Raw genomic sequence first — 14,817 nt, forward strand, 5'->3', positions numbered from 1 at the left:
TTATCTGTATTTTTCTACAATAAACATGTTTATCTTTTGGAGAAAAAATATTAAAAAGACATGAGCAAATTTTTTATTATGATAGTTTTAATCAAGATAAAGCATGTGAAAACAAAGCTTTTCATTATTTTGACAATAACTCATAATCCTAGATAATAAAAGCCTAATATGCAAATCAACTGAACAGTGGAACCTCTGGCAGAATGACTGGTTGCTATGTCATGCACTAACCACCAGGGGGAAGATGCTCAATGCAGGAGCTGCCTCCAGCTTGCAGGCCCCATGCCAGCCAAGGCAGGTGCCAGTGGGGGCCCCTTGATCACCCCACCATCGAACCACAGAGGGAGGTGACTGGCGGCAGTGGAGGGCGGTGCCGGTAAGCAGTCAGTGCCAGGCCAGCCAAGGTGGGTGTCAATGGGGGCCCCCCGATTGCCCCAAAGATCACTGGCCATGCCTAGGGCCCCTACCCATGTACGAATTTTGTGCACTGGGCTTCTAATCCTATATAATAAAAGACTAATATGCAAATTGACCAAACAGCAGAACAACTGGTTGTTATGATGTACACTGACCATCAGGGGGCAGATGCTCAATGCAGGAGCTGCCCCTGGTGGTCAGTGCATTCCCATGGGAAGCACAGCTCAGTCAGAAAGCCTGAGCCGGGCTCACAGCTGGCAAACATAGCAGCGGTGCCAGGAGCCTCTCCCACCTCCACAGCAGAGCTAAGGCTCTCCAGAGAGGGCGTAAGCCATCAGATGGACGCCCCTCGTGGACTCCTGGACTACAAGAGGGTGCAGGCCTAGCTGAGGGACACCCTGAGTGCACAAATCTTGTGCACTGGGCCTCTAGTTTATAATAAGAATGGATCTTTTCCAGTTGTTCAGAAAACAAACTCAGTATATGCATTTAAGAGCAATTACCATAATGTATTTATAACTGCAGCTTACATGACTTACATCATCAGTTTGTTTTAATCCTTAAAAGCACCAACACCAGAAACAACTTGGTCTGTATTTACTGTTGACATGTTTTTGTTTACTGATTTTTAAATAGAAAAATATTTTTTAATCCCTCTTCCTCTTCACATCTTTAATATAAAGCCTTTTAGAGATGTGTTATTGTGGGTTTTTTTGTTTTTTTTGTTTTTTTCATTATACCCTTCCATTCAGACATTTCATATCACTGCTAGAAAGTATGAAGAAAAAGAAAGGCTAGTAAAAGTATTATGTGAAAAATGTTGAGTTTGGATACTGTTCAGATGCTCAGGATGAGGTTTATATATAGATTTTTCAACAATACCACCAAAAGCTTTGAGAGCCGAGAAAGTAAGACTTGCAGCCTCCCTGGGTGCTTCCTCTAACAAATGCATTAGTTCTTCCATTGCATCTGCCCACTCCATTTCGGTTTGCACTCCACTCCTGCGTGTGCCTCAGGTTTAAGTGAGATACCCCGTCTTCATGTGTGGTGAGGACACACTCACAGAGCTGGGGCTGAGGTGATGAGCACCGATAATCCACGTGGACCCTTTGAGAAGTACACAAACCTTGTGGGGGCTTCCAAGTCATTATGATTTATACTGAGACCAAAAAAAAATTTTTTTTTGCCTCAACTTTGATAGTTCGACAAAGCTTTCAGTTCCCAGTATACATTGAGTGGCCAGATTATTATGATCTCTGAACGCATAATAATCTGGCCACTCACTATATATCCTATATAATAGAAGGCTAATATGCAAATTGTCCCCTTGACCGGAGTTCAACTAGCAGGCAGGTAGGCTGGCCAACTGCCTATATCCCCTCTCCCTGGCCAGGCTGGCTGGACCTCACCCATGCATGAATTCATGAACTGGGCCTCTAATATATATATATTGATATATACTAAGTGGCCAGATTATTATGCATTCAGAGATCACAATAATCTGGCCACTCAGTGTATAAATCATAAGTCAATCCTTTAGTTGGATTCAGCCTTAGCTGTAAAAAGAATAGGAATTTTGAATTTAAAAATATTTGAATTGTTCTTAGGATCAGATAGTTTTAGAGCTAAAGCATTGGGGATGACTAGGTGAGTGTCTGAGAATGCCATTTCAGAGCACCAGGTCTCAGTGTGTGGGAGTCTCATCCTTAGCCAATTTATACAACCACCAGCCACAGTGAAGCAAGACCCAAGCATGCCAAGAAAAACTGATCAGCCCTGACTGGCTTGGCTCAGTGGATGGAGCGTCGGCCTGCAGACTGATGGGTCCCAGGTTCAATTTCGGTCAAGGGTATGTACCTTGGTTGTGGGCACATCCCCAGTGGGAGTTGTGCAGGAGGCAGCTGATAGATGTTTCTCTCTCGCTGATGTTTCCAGCTCTCTATCCCTCTTCCTTCCTCTCTGTAAAATAAATAAATAAATAAATAAATAAATAAATAAATAAATAAATAAAATATATATTTTTTTAAAAGAAAAACTGATCATTTTTGCTTTTACTGCTTCTCTTCCTAGTTTGACTCACCGGTGGACTTGGGAGGTATTCAGAAGCTACTGCAATCCACTCTGCACCCTGGGGACTAAGCCAGTGAATGTTAGGGCCACAGGGACCCTGATATCATGTCTCTGTGGCATGCATGTGCTTACTTCTTCTGACCAAGTGCTCCTCTGGCAGCTCTTTGTGGTGGTAGGAATAAAGAGGAAGGGAGTTTAATTGTTCAATGCTTAATCCTAGACTTCACCAGATAATACTGGGTGTCTCTGCCCTCGGTGCCATGTCAGGATGGCACCTCTGGCGTGTCTTCCAGAGGTGGGAATGGAGTGGGGGAACCCAAGCCCTGCAGCGTGGCTGTGGAGAAAGCGCTCCCTGTCCAAGCTTCTTCACCTCAAAACAGGGAAGCCCTCTGTCTCCCTGAACCAAGGGGAGACTGAAATGAGGTGGAGTAGGTACTCATAGGCAGCTCCCTCTCAGTCCATGCAGAGATTCATGTGGAATTTACACACGTGTAAGGGTTGTACGTGTGATTAGTATTATATTCCTCTATTAAAGATGTGGCCCAATAAATAGTATAATGTCTTTCTTTTTTTAAAAAAAATATATATTTTATTGATTTTTTTACATAGAGGAAGAGAAAAAGATAAAGAGTTAGAAACATCGATGAGAGAGAATCATCGATCAGCTGCCCCTTGCACACCCCCTACTGGGGATGTGTCTGCAACCAAGGTACATGCCCCTGACCGGAATCGAACCTGGGACCTTTCAGTCTGCAGACCGACGCTCTATCCTCTGAGCCAAACCGGTTTCGGTGTATAATGTTTTTCAGTAGTTTCATGATTTTAAAAATTCCTTGAAATACTGAAGTGTAGTGATTTTAGAGTAGAAGGTAGAAAGACAAATCCTGGTAATTTTAGCACTTGATGGCTACCAAGAAATTGTCCTTCGTATTCTGTCTTATGTTAAAGTGCTTTATATATAGTAAGATATTATTAATACCACCATGTAATGAACTGAAGATGGAATGATAATTATGTATTTAATTAGTTCAAAATGTTAAATGCATAGAAGGCAGGCATCAGACTGTCGAAACCACACACATAACTGTGGTTTTATTTTTAACTTCTACTGAGTTCTGAGAACAAGACGTACGGGAGTTAAATATGATGCCCATGGGATTTCTGGTTAACTTTCTCCTCTCCCCACAGTCCTCACTGATTAAAGAGAAACCATACTGTGTGACCAATACCAAATTCAATAATATCATGAAGCGAGGATTAAACAGATAATATCTGTACAACACGGCAGAGTTGGGTCCTGCTGAGTGAGGAACATATTACAAGGATGGTTGATTCTGTACTTGGGAATGTGAAATCAACTCCTTCAGAGTATATCAGCCAAGCATGGTCTGCTAACTAGAATACATTAAGACACAGTGAAGAGAGGGAACTGCAAATTCTTTGGGGTCAACATCCTCTTGGTGTTGATTGGAAACCTAGAGTGGAATGGACCTTTGGAAATCCTCCCACCAATTTCCTGGCCCAGCCACCCACCCTAGGTGGTGACACAAGAAGTCCTGGCATCAGGCAGACCAGAGTTCGGGTCCAATTCCTGGCTGTCTACTCTGAGTGAGTTCACTTCTCCACCCTCACCTCTCACATCTGCCAAGTCAGGTCCCAGGCCACACTCGCTGCTTCATTCAGCACCTGGGTTTTGATTTGTTTGCTTGTTTTTATGTGTTGTTTTGTTTTGTTTTTAGAGAGGGAGGAAAGGAGAGGAGAGAGAGAGAGAAACATCCATGTGAGAGAAACATTCATCCATTGCCTCTAGCATGCACCCTTCAGTAGGGTTATTCAGCAGATGTCTAATGGTGGACATACTAGGTGCCAGCTGATCAGAAACAAAAGCATACAAAGGTAGAGAAAAGACAGAGAAGGTCCCTGTCCACTATTGAGCTTAATGCTGGATGCAGGAGACAGAACCAAAAGAGCACACAAATGAAGTAATTACAAACTGTGCTACACATTTGAGGGGAAGCTCATTTAACAGGGAGTTACACCTGCAGATGTATTTAAATTAAACTTGAGGCTGAAGGGGAGGGAGCTTTGGGAAAAGGGGCTGGGGTGGAGAAAAGTGCTCTGGGCAGAGGGAAGAGTGTGCGTGAAACCTGGGGAGGAGAAGCCCGAGAGGTTGAGAATAATAGTATTTATGTTGCATGCCTGTATGTCCATCAGCTGGGAGAACACATGTAAAGCAGCAGGCTAGTGGCCTTCCATACATGTTAAAACTCCTACACTGTTGAAGAGGCTGAGAACTAGAGAGGAATGTTCATTTGCCCTGACTTAAGTGGAGCACAGTTGGAACTAGAATCCTGGTCTCCAGATTCCCTATGTTAGCATTCTTGTAATCTGCTCTAAAGCAATAGAAAGAACACTTGTTGGCCATGTGGGCAGAAGGCAGGTCAAATGGTGCAGGCTTCTCTGTCCAAAGCACACCATGTGGCCTGAGGCTCTCCACACTTCTGTGTGTCTCCCAAGCACCTCCCTGGGAGCTCAGCAGCCATGCAGAGTGGCTGCTTGGCCTTCTATCTCTCTTTCCTTTCCCTCCCTCCCTCCATCCCTCCTTCCCTCCCTTTCTTACCTCCTCTTTTTACCCTTGACGGGTGGAGGATTTTAGAAGGAAAACCTTGGAATATGTTACAAAGGGAACCTTCCTTAGCTTGACAATTGTTCTGAGAGATTGTTACTATTGGCAAGGTTTGAGTGTCCTCAGGTGTTCGGTTCTGCAAAAGGAATGCTTTCCTATGGCAGACAGTGTCCCTCTCTGGGAGATGGAGGGATGGGAACACCGTTGTGCAGCCAGGATACGGTGAGGAATGGGTGTGGGTCCTGGGAGGCCAGATGGACAGGCACCTGAGGGGACCGAGTGTGTCAGGGGAGAGGATTCTGTTTGAGGCTGACTCTCTAAATGCCCCAATGAGACCTGTAAAGACATGGTGTACGTGTGTGCACAGGTGTCATTCTCTCTAAATTCTGGGCTCCCTGTACTTGTCCTCAGCCAACCCTGCCTTCTTTCTGGCAATGCAGTGTCCTCGCTCAACTTGCTAGATTTTGAAGGCACAACCTAGGGGCAAAAGTTCATTTGTCCTACCCAGTGAAATTGAAAACCTCTGCATTCCCATCTTTCCTAAAACTCCCAATTCCCTTCAGACAAAGCAGAGTTCTCACCTCTAGCACATTCCAAGGTATCAATACCGTAGCCACTGGCCCAGTCACTCACTTCCCTTCAGCTCAGGAGAATAAAATAAATCTCCCGCAATAAACTCTCATTTTACTACTGTCTTGAATGATGTATGGCTCCATTCCTAACAACAAACTATCGTATTTTCCGGTGTATAAGACGACGTTTGAACCGAAAAAAAGTCAACCGAAAATCAGGGGCAAAAGACCAAAATTGCACAAAAATTACCTGCAGATCTTGACGGCAAAGTAAGTCTTTTCTTTGAAGTGGGGGGTAGTCTTATACAGCGAATATAGGCCTAAACCTATGTTTTAACTGTAAAATTAGGGGGTTGTCTTATATGCCGGAAAATATGTATTATTCTCTAAATGGACAGAATTGGCTGGTGAAGACTCTCCTTGTTTGTAGCCTGATTAGAAATACACTCAGGTAGATAAGAACAGAAGAATTGCCTTGCATTTTCCAGCTTAATAAGTATCCACAAGTCAAAATTGCCCACAGCAGGAATATCTTTGCACAGTTAATGAAACTAAAGATTTTTTCCCCAGGAAAGAGAGCAAGCATCTCCCTCCTCGGAACTGATTGACCCACATAAGGAAAATCAATGAAAGCTGCTGTTACTACTTCTGGTTAATTTGCAAGGCATAGCTGAAAGCAACTGGTTGGAGGAGGACAGGCAATCAAGCTGATTGATGGCTCTCCTAGGAATCTGTGGTCTGCAGTGATGTCAAGGAGGGGACATCTTCCAAGGCCTGAGAGATGTCTTAGAAGAAGTAAGTGGGAGTAAGGAGATTGGTTATAAAAGGTGTTGGGAGATTGGGACTAAGTACTAGTAGTCATATTACCACCAAGCAGTGTGTGCTAGCAATCAGATATTCAGAGAGCAAAGCTTTTATTTATAGCATTTACCAATTGCCATGGTGTAAATATACCCATCGTGGCCAATTCCAACATAATACTTCTGAACCTTGATTGGGAAGAGAGCTGCACAATCCACTGGGTAAAGGGGTCAAAGAATGAATAATTGTACCTCAATGGGACAGAGAAGAGGTGGCTATTTGGTTCTGCAAGAGGAATGCAGAACACACTACTGGGTTCCAACCCACTACTGCCACCAGGGGACTTTCCCTGAATCTCCTCTGTGGCTGTTTCATTGAGTCACTCCTATTATGTCATACTAGAAGCTCAATGCATGAAATTCGTGCGTGGGGGAAGGGAGGGTCCCCTCAGGCCAGCCTGCACCCTTTCCAATCTGGGACCCCTTGGGGGATGTCTGACTGCTGGTTTAGGCCTGATCCTAAATCAGCAGTTGGACATTCCTCTCACAATCCTGAACTGCTGGCTCCTAATTGCTCACCTGCCTGCCTGCCTGGTCGCCCCTAACTGTCCCTCACCCCCTGCTAGCCTGATTACCTTTCACTGCCTCTGTGTGCCAGCCTGATTGCCCCTAACTGCCCCCCCTGCTGGCCTGGTCAACACTAACTGCCTCTCACCCACTCCCCGTCCCGCTGCTGGCCTGGTTGCCCATGCTTCCTGCTTGTTCAGTCATTTGGTGTCTCTCACAAACCCCTTGCTGGCTTGGTCGTAGGCAGCCATCTTGTGAGAGTCAATTTGCATATTATCTCTTTATTATATAGGCTGTTCCCCGTGGGCTGATTTTATTGAGGTACAATTATTCATTCATAGACCCCTTTACCCATTAAATCCCTCATTCACCTCTTTATTATGGCAGAGGTTGTTGATGTTTCCCCTAAACACCTTAGAGGCCACCTGCAGCCTTAGGGGGGCAGTCCTTGCACACATCAAAGAGTTTCCCTTCAAACACCGGAGTCTCTACTGAGGACTTTCTCGGGGAGCAGGAATGTGCTCAGCCTGTGACTGAGGCATCAGGGAAGTTCCTGGGAGTTAAGTCCATGGCAGCTTCCAACTAATGTGTCAAGAAAACTGGTGGATAAAACTCCAGTGCCCTTGCACCTCTATGGGGAAATTTTCAGGTGTGTTCAATAGTTTCTCATAGGACTCCCCCAAGGTTGAGCAACAGTTGCCTGCAGCAACATCCGCTCATTTACATGCCCTTGTTTGGCTTCCCTTCTTTCTCTGTCCCATTTCTCCACTCAGGGTCATGCTTCCTGGCATCGCCTGTCCAATATAGCTTTTGAGACAAAGCTCACATCTCAGGATCTGCTTTTGGAAAATCCATCTGAGACAGTTATTGAACATAGACCGACTTCCTCTTACTTTGCAGGTATTTCAATGGGCTTTAAGATATATTTATAAAGGGAACAGTATCTATCTACTGATCTCACCTCTCTCAGTATCTAACTTAACCAGTAGCACACTCTCAGCTCTTTCTAAATAAGCTGCTCTCCTTGTAAATAGGAAGTCTTCTTTGACTACACTCTCTGGAGTGGATCCTCTGACTCCAACCCACCCCTACTCTGGTCCCATTATTTTCTGCTGTTTTGTTTTGTTTTGTTTGTTTGTTTTTTGTTTTTTTAACATGAGAACACTTCCTAATATCTCTATTTGTTTGGTATTATTTCTTCTCCTGTTTGTTTTGCTTGACCACTTCCCTGAAAAAAGGTAATACTCTTGTCTTTGTTTCTTGCTGACTCTGTCGTTATGCACAGTGCTCGGTATGTGGTAGGTATTCCCTAAATACTTGGTGACTAAATAAATACATCCTCCCCACACCTCCAAGGAACTTGCTGTCTATTTGGGAATATGGACAAGGGAATGAACAGGCAGTGATTGCAGCATGTTAGAGAAAAACATGGTACATATTTGCAGAGGATTAGAGGAGACACGAAGAATAGCTGTCTGGAGAAGTGCATAGCTAAGCAGAAACCAGGAAAGCATGTTGGTTCTACCCAGGTAAGAGGGAGAAGAAGAGTATTCTAAGCAGAGAGAGTAGCAAGTCAAGTTATACTCAAGTAAACAAGTAAGGCACATTTGGTCTATGCATTTAGGAAGAAGGAAGTGATTGCTCAAGATGCAGGCAGGGATCCATCAGGTATGGTCTAAACTATGGCCTCTGTGCCATATCCAGCCACATCCCATCATCTATGGCTGCTTTCATGCTACACAAAGCCAAGCATATTTACTATCTGCCCCTTACAGAAAGTTTGTCAATGTAAAGAAACCTGGGTCTCATGGAGGCACTGAATTTTCAGCAGGGGAGTGGCAAGGCCAAATACCAGTATGCATTTCAGAAAGGCCACACTCGTTGCAGTGGAGAATGGACTGAGGGGAGGGGTACGAGATACTGGAAGATGAGCAAGTGTCTGACTTCCCCAGATGGTCTGCAAACCTTTTGCCAATGAGACCACATTTCAGGCATCTTTGTGTCCTCAAAACATCATAGGTGATTCATAAATTTTAATCAAGTAAATGAATAAGGGATGAGGCAAAATTAGTTTACAGTTGACTGCATAGAAAATAAAACAATAATCAATAAATGATAATATAAGAATAAGCTCTGTGTTTAGCATACTCACAATTGTAAACCTATTTTTGCCCCACCTGCATATGCATGAAGATGAGATGAAGTGCTTGGAAAAGTATGTTCTGGCTCTGGAGAACAAAATAAAAAATATTGTGTGATAGTGATGATGATGATGATAATGACAATGATGATGATAGTAATAATAAACAACCACATTTGGTTTTCTGTACCAGTCACTTCAGTAAGTACACTATTTACATGAACTCAATCTTTTCAACACTCCCTTAAAGCATAAACACATCCCCTTGTTTTACAATTGAGGAGACTGAATTCAAACAGCATGCCAGGGTCACAGGGCTTATTGGTATATGAAGTAGTTAGTCATGGTATGAACATGGATCTGCCTTTTATCTTCCTTATTCCCAACTCTCCCAGGGCTGTGAAGGGGTCCCTTTTGGCTGCAGCATGTCATGGAAATACTAATACAGCAACACTAATCATGGGCTTGTTAAGTTTCTCTGTCACATCACTGCTCCGAAAGCCAGGTGAGCACTAAAGGAAGCTTCCGCAAGACAAAGCCCTGACCATACCTGGATGTGAGTGGCAGCTTTTGTATTTTGCATCAGCAACACAAGCCTTTTCTCTGCAGCCTCACAGGCCTTCAAGTCGGGGGGAGAATTAGGGTCTGATATGATAGGAACATTGAAAGAGCCTGATGTAAGTTGGTTATGCCAATCACACATGACAAGTCCCTCCTGCCAGCCACTCACAGTGGGGGTGGGTGGCTTTCTCATTTTCAGACACCTCAAACATTCAACAGCTTATAGGCTAAAGAGACCCAGTTTCCGTTCTTTCCCTCCTTTGATGAACCCCCGTCCTTCTCCTTGCGTGCGGCTGATGAGCCATTTGTCCTCAGCACCCCGAAGGCCATTTCTGGAAGCACAGTTGTTTATAGACGCTGATTACCTCAATTATCCTTGGAAAAATGAGAAATACCTCCTGTCAGGATATTTTCTGGTGCAGACAGGTTTTTTATTTATTTATTATTATTATTAACTGTGCCTTCCCTCATACCCCACTTACTCCCTAGGAGGCCCCCAGCCGACTGACAAACACCCTTAAAACTTAATGTTCCATTTCCACTCATCTTTGTCCAATTCTTCTCTCCCTTAGTGTTTCTGCTCCCGCTGATAATTGGATTTTTCCAAGGAAATTGACCAAGCACCTTCTTGGCCATCAGTTTATGGTTATTGCAACATTGACCCAGAAGGCTTTGTGAACAACCCTATAAAACCTGGGATGGGACCTTCATGGGAAGATTTAAAACTGCAAGTTGTCCCTGGAAGGCAATAGAATTGTATCTGATTGGGAACCACTGAAAACCATTGTCCAAAGCTCTCCCCACAGAGCCGTGTATTTTTTCCTGTCATTGAATATACCTATCTGTGTTCTTAACTAGCGCCAGTGCCCTCCACACTGTGTTCCATCTCCTGCTGCCTGTTAAAACTGGGATACTGTGTTCTCTGTCTGCTTTATGATTTGTGTGAAATCTTCCCAGACAACAGCAGCCTTACAGAATTGGTACTTCACCCCATCACCCGAGGAATTCTAACCAAGCACAGCAGAAAAAGAATTCCAATTACTTACATAACAAAAGTTCCATTTTCATTTTCTTAAACCTGCAGCTTGGAGACAGAATGCTTGACCCACAGTGGCTTGAATAAGGAGTTTGTGTTTCATACACACCGAGAAGTCCAGAATCAAGTGGCTGCTGGTATTGCTGATGACTAGGCCACCATCTCTTTGGCCATTAAGGTCTTTGCCTCATAATCACAAAAGGGTAGTTATGTCCATGGACATCCTTAGCTGCATGGGAGGCTGGGAAGTAGGCATTCGGCTTTCCTGGGCTCTATAGGGGAGGTAGGCAAGAGCACAAGGCCCAGGAATGATTGTCGAGTCACTCAGTTCCCAGAGTTTGCCACAGACACTTGTGGGGGAAAGGGGCAGATGTGAAATAAGCATCCATGACATTTTATAAAGTCAAGACAGGGTCATCAAGCCCATTCAATGTCTGGCCATTTCCATTACCTAGAAACTCCTGTGCCTTAACACTTGTCCATAAATTGAAATTTTATTCTGCTCAAATTTTATTTTCCAGCATAAGCCTGACACAAATCTTTGAAGTAAAATGCATGGTTGAAATAATACAAATAGCCTGACTGGTATGGCTCCAGGGTTGAGCATCAACCTATGAACCAGGAGGTCAAGGTTTGATTCCAGGTCAGGGCACATGCACCGGCTGTGGGCTTGATTCCCAGTAAGGATGCAGGAGGCAGCTGATCAATGATTTTCTCTCATCATTGATGTTTCTATCTCTCTCTTCCTCTCTGAAATCAATAAAAAAACATTTAAAAAAAGAAATAGTAAAAAATTTATAACAATCTTCATGTCTATAGAAAATATATATTAATCAAATGAATTCTGAGGCAACTAATGGAATATTATGCAACAGCTAAATAATAAATAGGATTCTAGAAAGTTGTAATCTTTTACAAAGAAAAAAAAAAGCAATTTACCAAGTATCACATACATGCATTGCATTTCTGTAAAAGGAATATTTATACATAAACATTTTTATAGACTTGAAAAGGTCTACAGAGGTAGCATTAAAGAATTATCAGTTATTATGATCAAAGAAAAAACTTTCCAGGCAGAATCTGAGTTTATAATTATTTTCTATATTATTTCAATTCCTTCCAGTAAGCATGAATAACTCAACAGAGGTTTTCTTAAAATTGCCAATTTAGACAACCTCTGACTGACTTGAGCAAAATAAATTCAGGCCTGCCAATAGATGGTGTGCTGTTTTTAACTTTCTTTTGGATAAAAAACGTAAAATCAAAGAAACCCCACTTACTTCCAGAATTACCTTCAATAGTATCTTTGAATTATTTATATTTACAGAGAATGTAAACAGAGTAATATTTTTGCCCTGCTTCTTTATTAAAGTATATTAGAAAAATCATTCTTTAGAATCAAGGTAAAAATATTTTACAATATGCCGTGGCACATATGTCAATCATAAGTTGAGCAAAAAGTATGACTAATCTTTTATCAGATTCAGTGACACTAACTTTTTAAAGGAATCAGCTCCAACTCTCAATTCTTCCTGTCATAATGCAATAACAAGAAAAGCCAAAAATTCAATAGAGTTGACACCTGATTAGAGAGTCTTGTGAATTAATTTATTGCTTATCATACTGTCTTTGAACTTGCCATTTTTCCAGGGTAAACTTATGACCTGGACTTTCTGAATTTTCTTACCTACCATAACCATCTCTTAGAGCACTAAGAAAATCACTGGTAATAAATACCTTACCAGCACACTTCTGTTTGAAAGAAAAACTACAGCAAGACACGCTCACGTACCAGAACCATGCTCTACTCCTCAGTAATACACATTGAGTAAGCTGGCATGAATTATTTCTTGCCAGAAGCAATGTTTTCATGACAATGTAAATGGATAGATTTTTTTTTTTTACCTGAAGCTAAGTTACAATCCTAAACCCCATTTTTATATATATATAGAAAACAAAAACAAAATATATATATATATGTATATATATATGTATATGTATATATATATATATATATATATATATTTTTGTTTGTTTGTTTGTTTTTGTTTTGTTTTTTTTGTTTTTGTTGTTTTCAGATGAAAGAGAATCGTTGATTGGCTGCCTCCTGCAGGCGCCTTACTGGGGATTGAGCCTGCAATTTGGGCATGTGCCCTGACCATGACCTCCTGATTCATGGGTTGACACTCAAGCACTGAGCCACACTGGCCAAACTAAACCCCTTAAAAAAAAAGAGTAGACCTCAGAATACCACATCCAATGTTCTTTGAATAGATAAAAAAAAAAGTCAAATTGGGATTGTATTATGATTGAATTTCAATATATTTGGTATGTTTGCTTTAAGATTTAAATCTTTCATGAACTAGAGTTGTATTTATATCCATAAAGCAAATTAGAATAACATAAGATTCCTTTGGAAAAAGTACTGACCAACAACAAATTGGCCACATTCAATTCATGTCTTTTTACTAGACGGCCAGGGTCATTAAATAGAGAAGCTTATTTCACTCTCTATTCTTTTTTCCTAAGATTTGTTTTGCTTAAAATTTAGCATTGCCTTGATGAGAGACTAGCTCTAGATCCTATGAAATTAGTCATAACTATTTATTTCCAGAAGAATTTTGAAATATGCAATAGCTATGTATAGGGAGTTGAAGGCCTTTTATATTCTGCTTCTTTTGAACAATGCACTGGCAAGCTGAAGCTCTGCACTGCTCATACTCCAAGATGTTCATGAAGTTGTTTTGATCATTCTTTACCTGGAAATCAATGCCTGAATCTCTCAAACATGATGACTGGTCATCAAACCACCTCTGTAATGACAGGGAACTTACTACTGCCATCTATTATTTGATTATGTAATAAAGAAAGAAGCAAACCTCAAACAGGCAGTTATCGGTAGCATATCATTCACACTGAAAAATACTCAAAGTACTAGAGGAAGTTCCACAGGAACATTTTCAGTATATACTAAAGTAATCTTTTCTGCTTACAATTCTAATCAGAATAATAACAAACAGTTGCTGCTACTTAGTGAGATTTACTTGTGTACCACAATGCAGTAGCTGTTTTACAGATATTATCCCTTTGAAATCTCATTGCTCTGTGAGGTTGGGACCATAACCATCACCATTTCAGAGCCATAGAAAACTATGGCTTAACGGGGTTGAATGATTTGTCCAAGGCAACACAGACAAAGAATGATAGCTTGAATTCATTACTATACTAAACTTTATTACTATCTAATAAAGAGGTAATATGCAAATTGACCCTCACACCCTCGCACAAGATGGCAACCCCATGTAGTCAAGGATGGCCATCACAAGAGGAGGGCATTTGGGAGCAACCTGGCCAGAAGGGGAGGGCAGTTGGGGTGGCCAGGCCGGCAGAAGAGGAAAGTTGGGGGCGATTATGCTGGCAGGGGAGCAGTTAGGCATCGATCAGGCTGGCAGGGGAGTGGTTAGGGGATGATCATGTAGTCAGGCAGGTGAGCTGTTGGAAGCCAACAGTCCTGGATTGTGAGAGGGATGTCCGACTGCCAGTTTAGCCCCAATTCCACAAGGATCAAGCCTAAATTGGCGGTTGGACATCCCCCGAGGAGTCCCTGATTGGAGAGGGTGCAGGCTGGGCTGAATGATACCCCCCAAGTGCACAAATTTTGTGCACCAGACCTCTAGTAAAATCATAAAAATCTACTGGTAACTGTTAGAGAATATGAGTGAACAAACCCACTATTTTAATAATTATAAAATAAAAAAGGAAGAATCAAACATTTGTCTTGCCTTTTCTTTACAAGTGCTACCAGTAAGTGACCAAACAGTGGAAAGGAAGTGCTCCTTTGTTGAACTTCTCACTAATAAAGAAGAAATTATAGACTTGAAACCTGTTATGGACTGAAAACCTGCTCCTCCAATTCATTTGTTAAGGCCCTAACCTCCAGTGTGGCTATATTTGGAGATGTTGCCTCTATAAGGAAGTAATTAAGGTTAAAGAAGGCCATAAGGGTAGGCCCCTGATCCCATAAGACT

At 42.1% G+C, this 14,817-nt stretch overlaps 1 protein-coding gene across 2 annotated transcripts in view; it reads right to left on the reverse strand.

Moving 5' to 3' along the window:
- SYNPR (synaptoporin) overlaps positions 1-14,817 on the reverse strand; it is a 271,672-nt gene that overhangs the window by 96,387 nt on the left and 160,468 nt on the right. The window lies entirely within an intron of this gene.

This window comes from Pipistrellus hanaki, assembly GCF_964339955.1.
Source record: "Pipistrellus hanaki genome assembly, chromosome: 13".
NCBI lineage: Eukaryota > Metazoa > Chordata > Mammalia > Chiroptera > Vespertilionidae > Pipistrellus > Pipistrellus hanaki.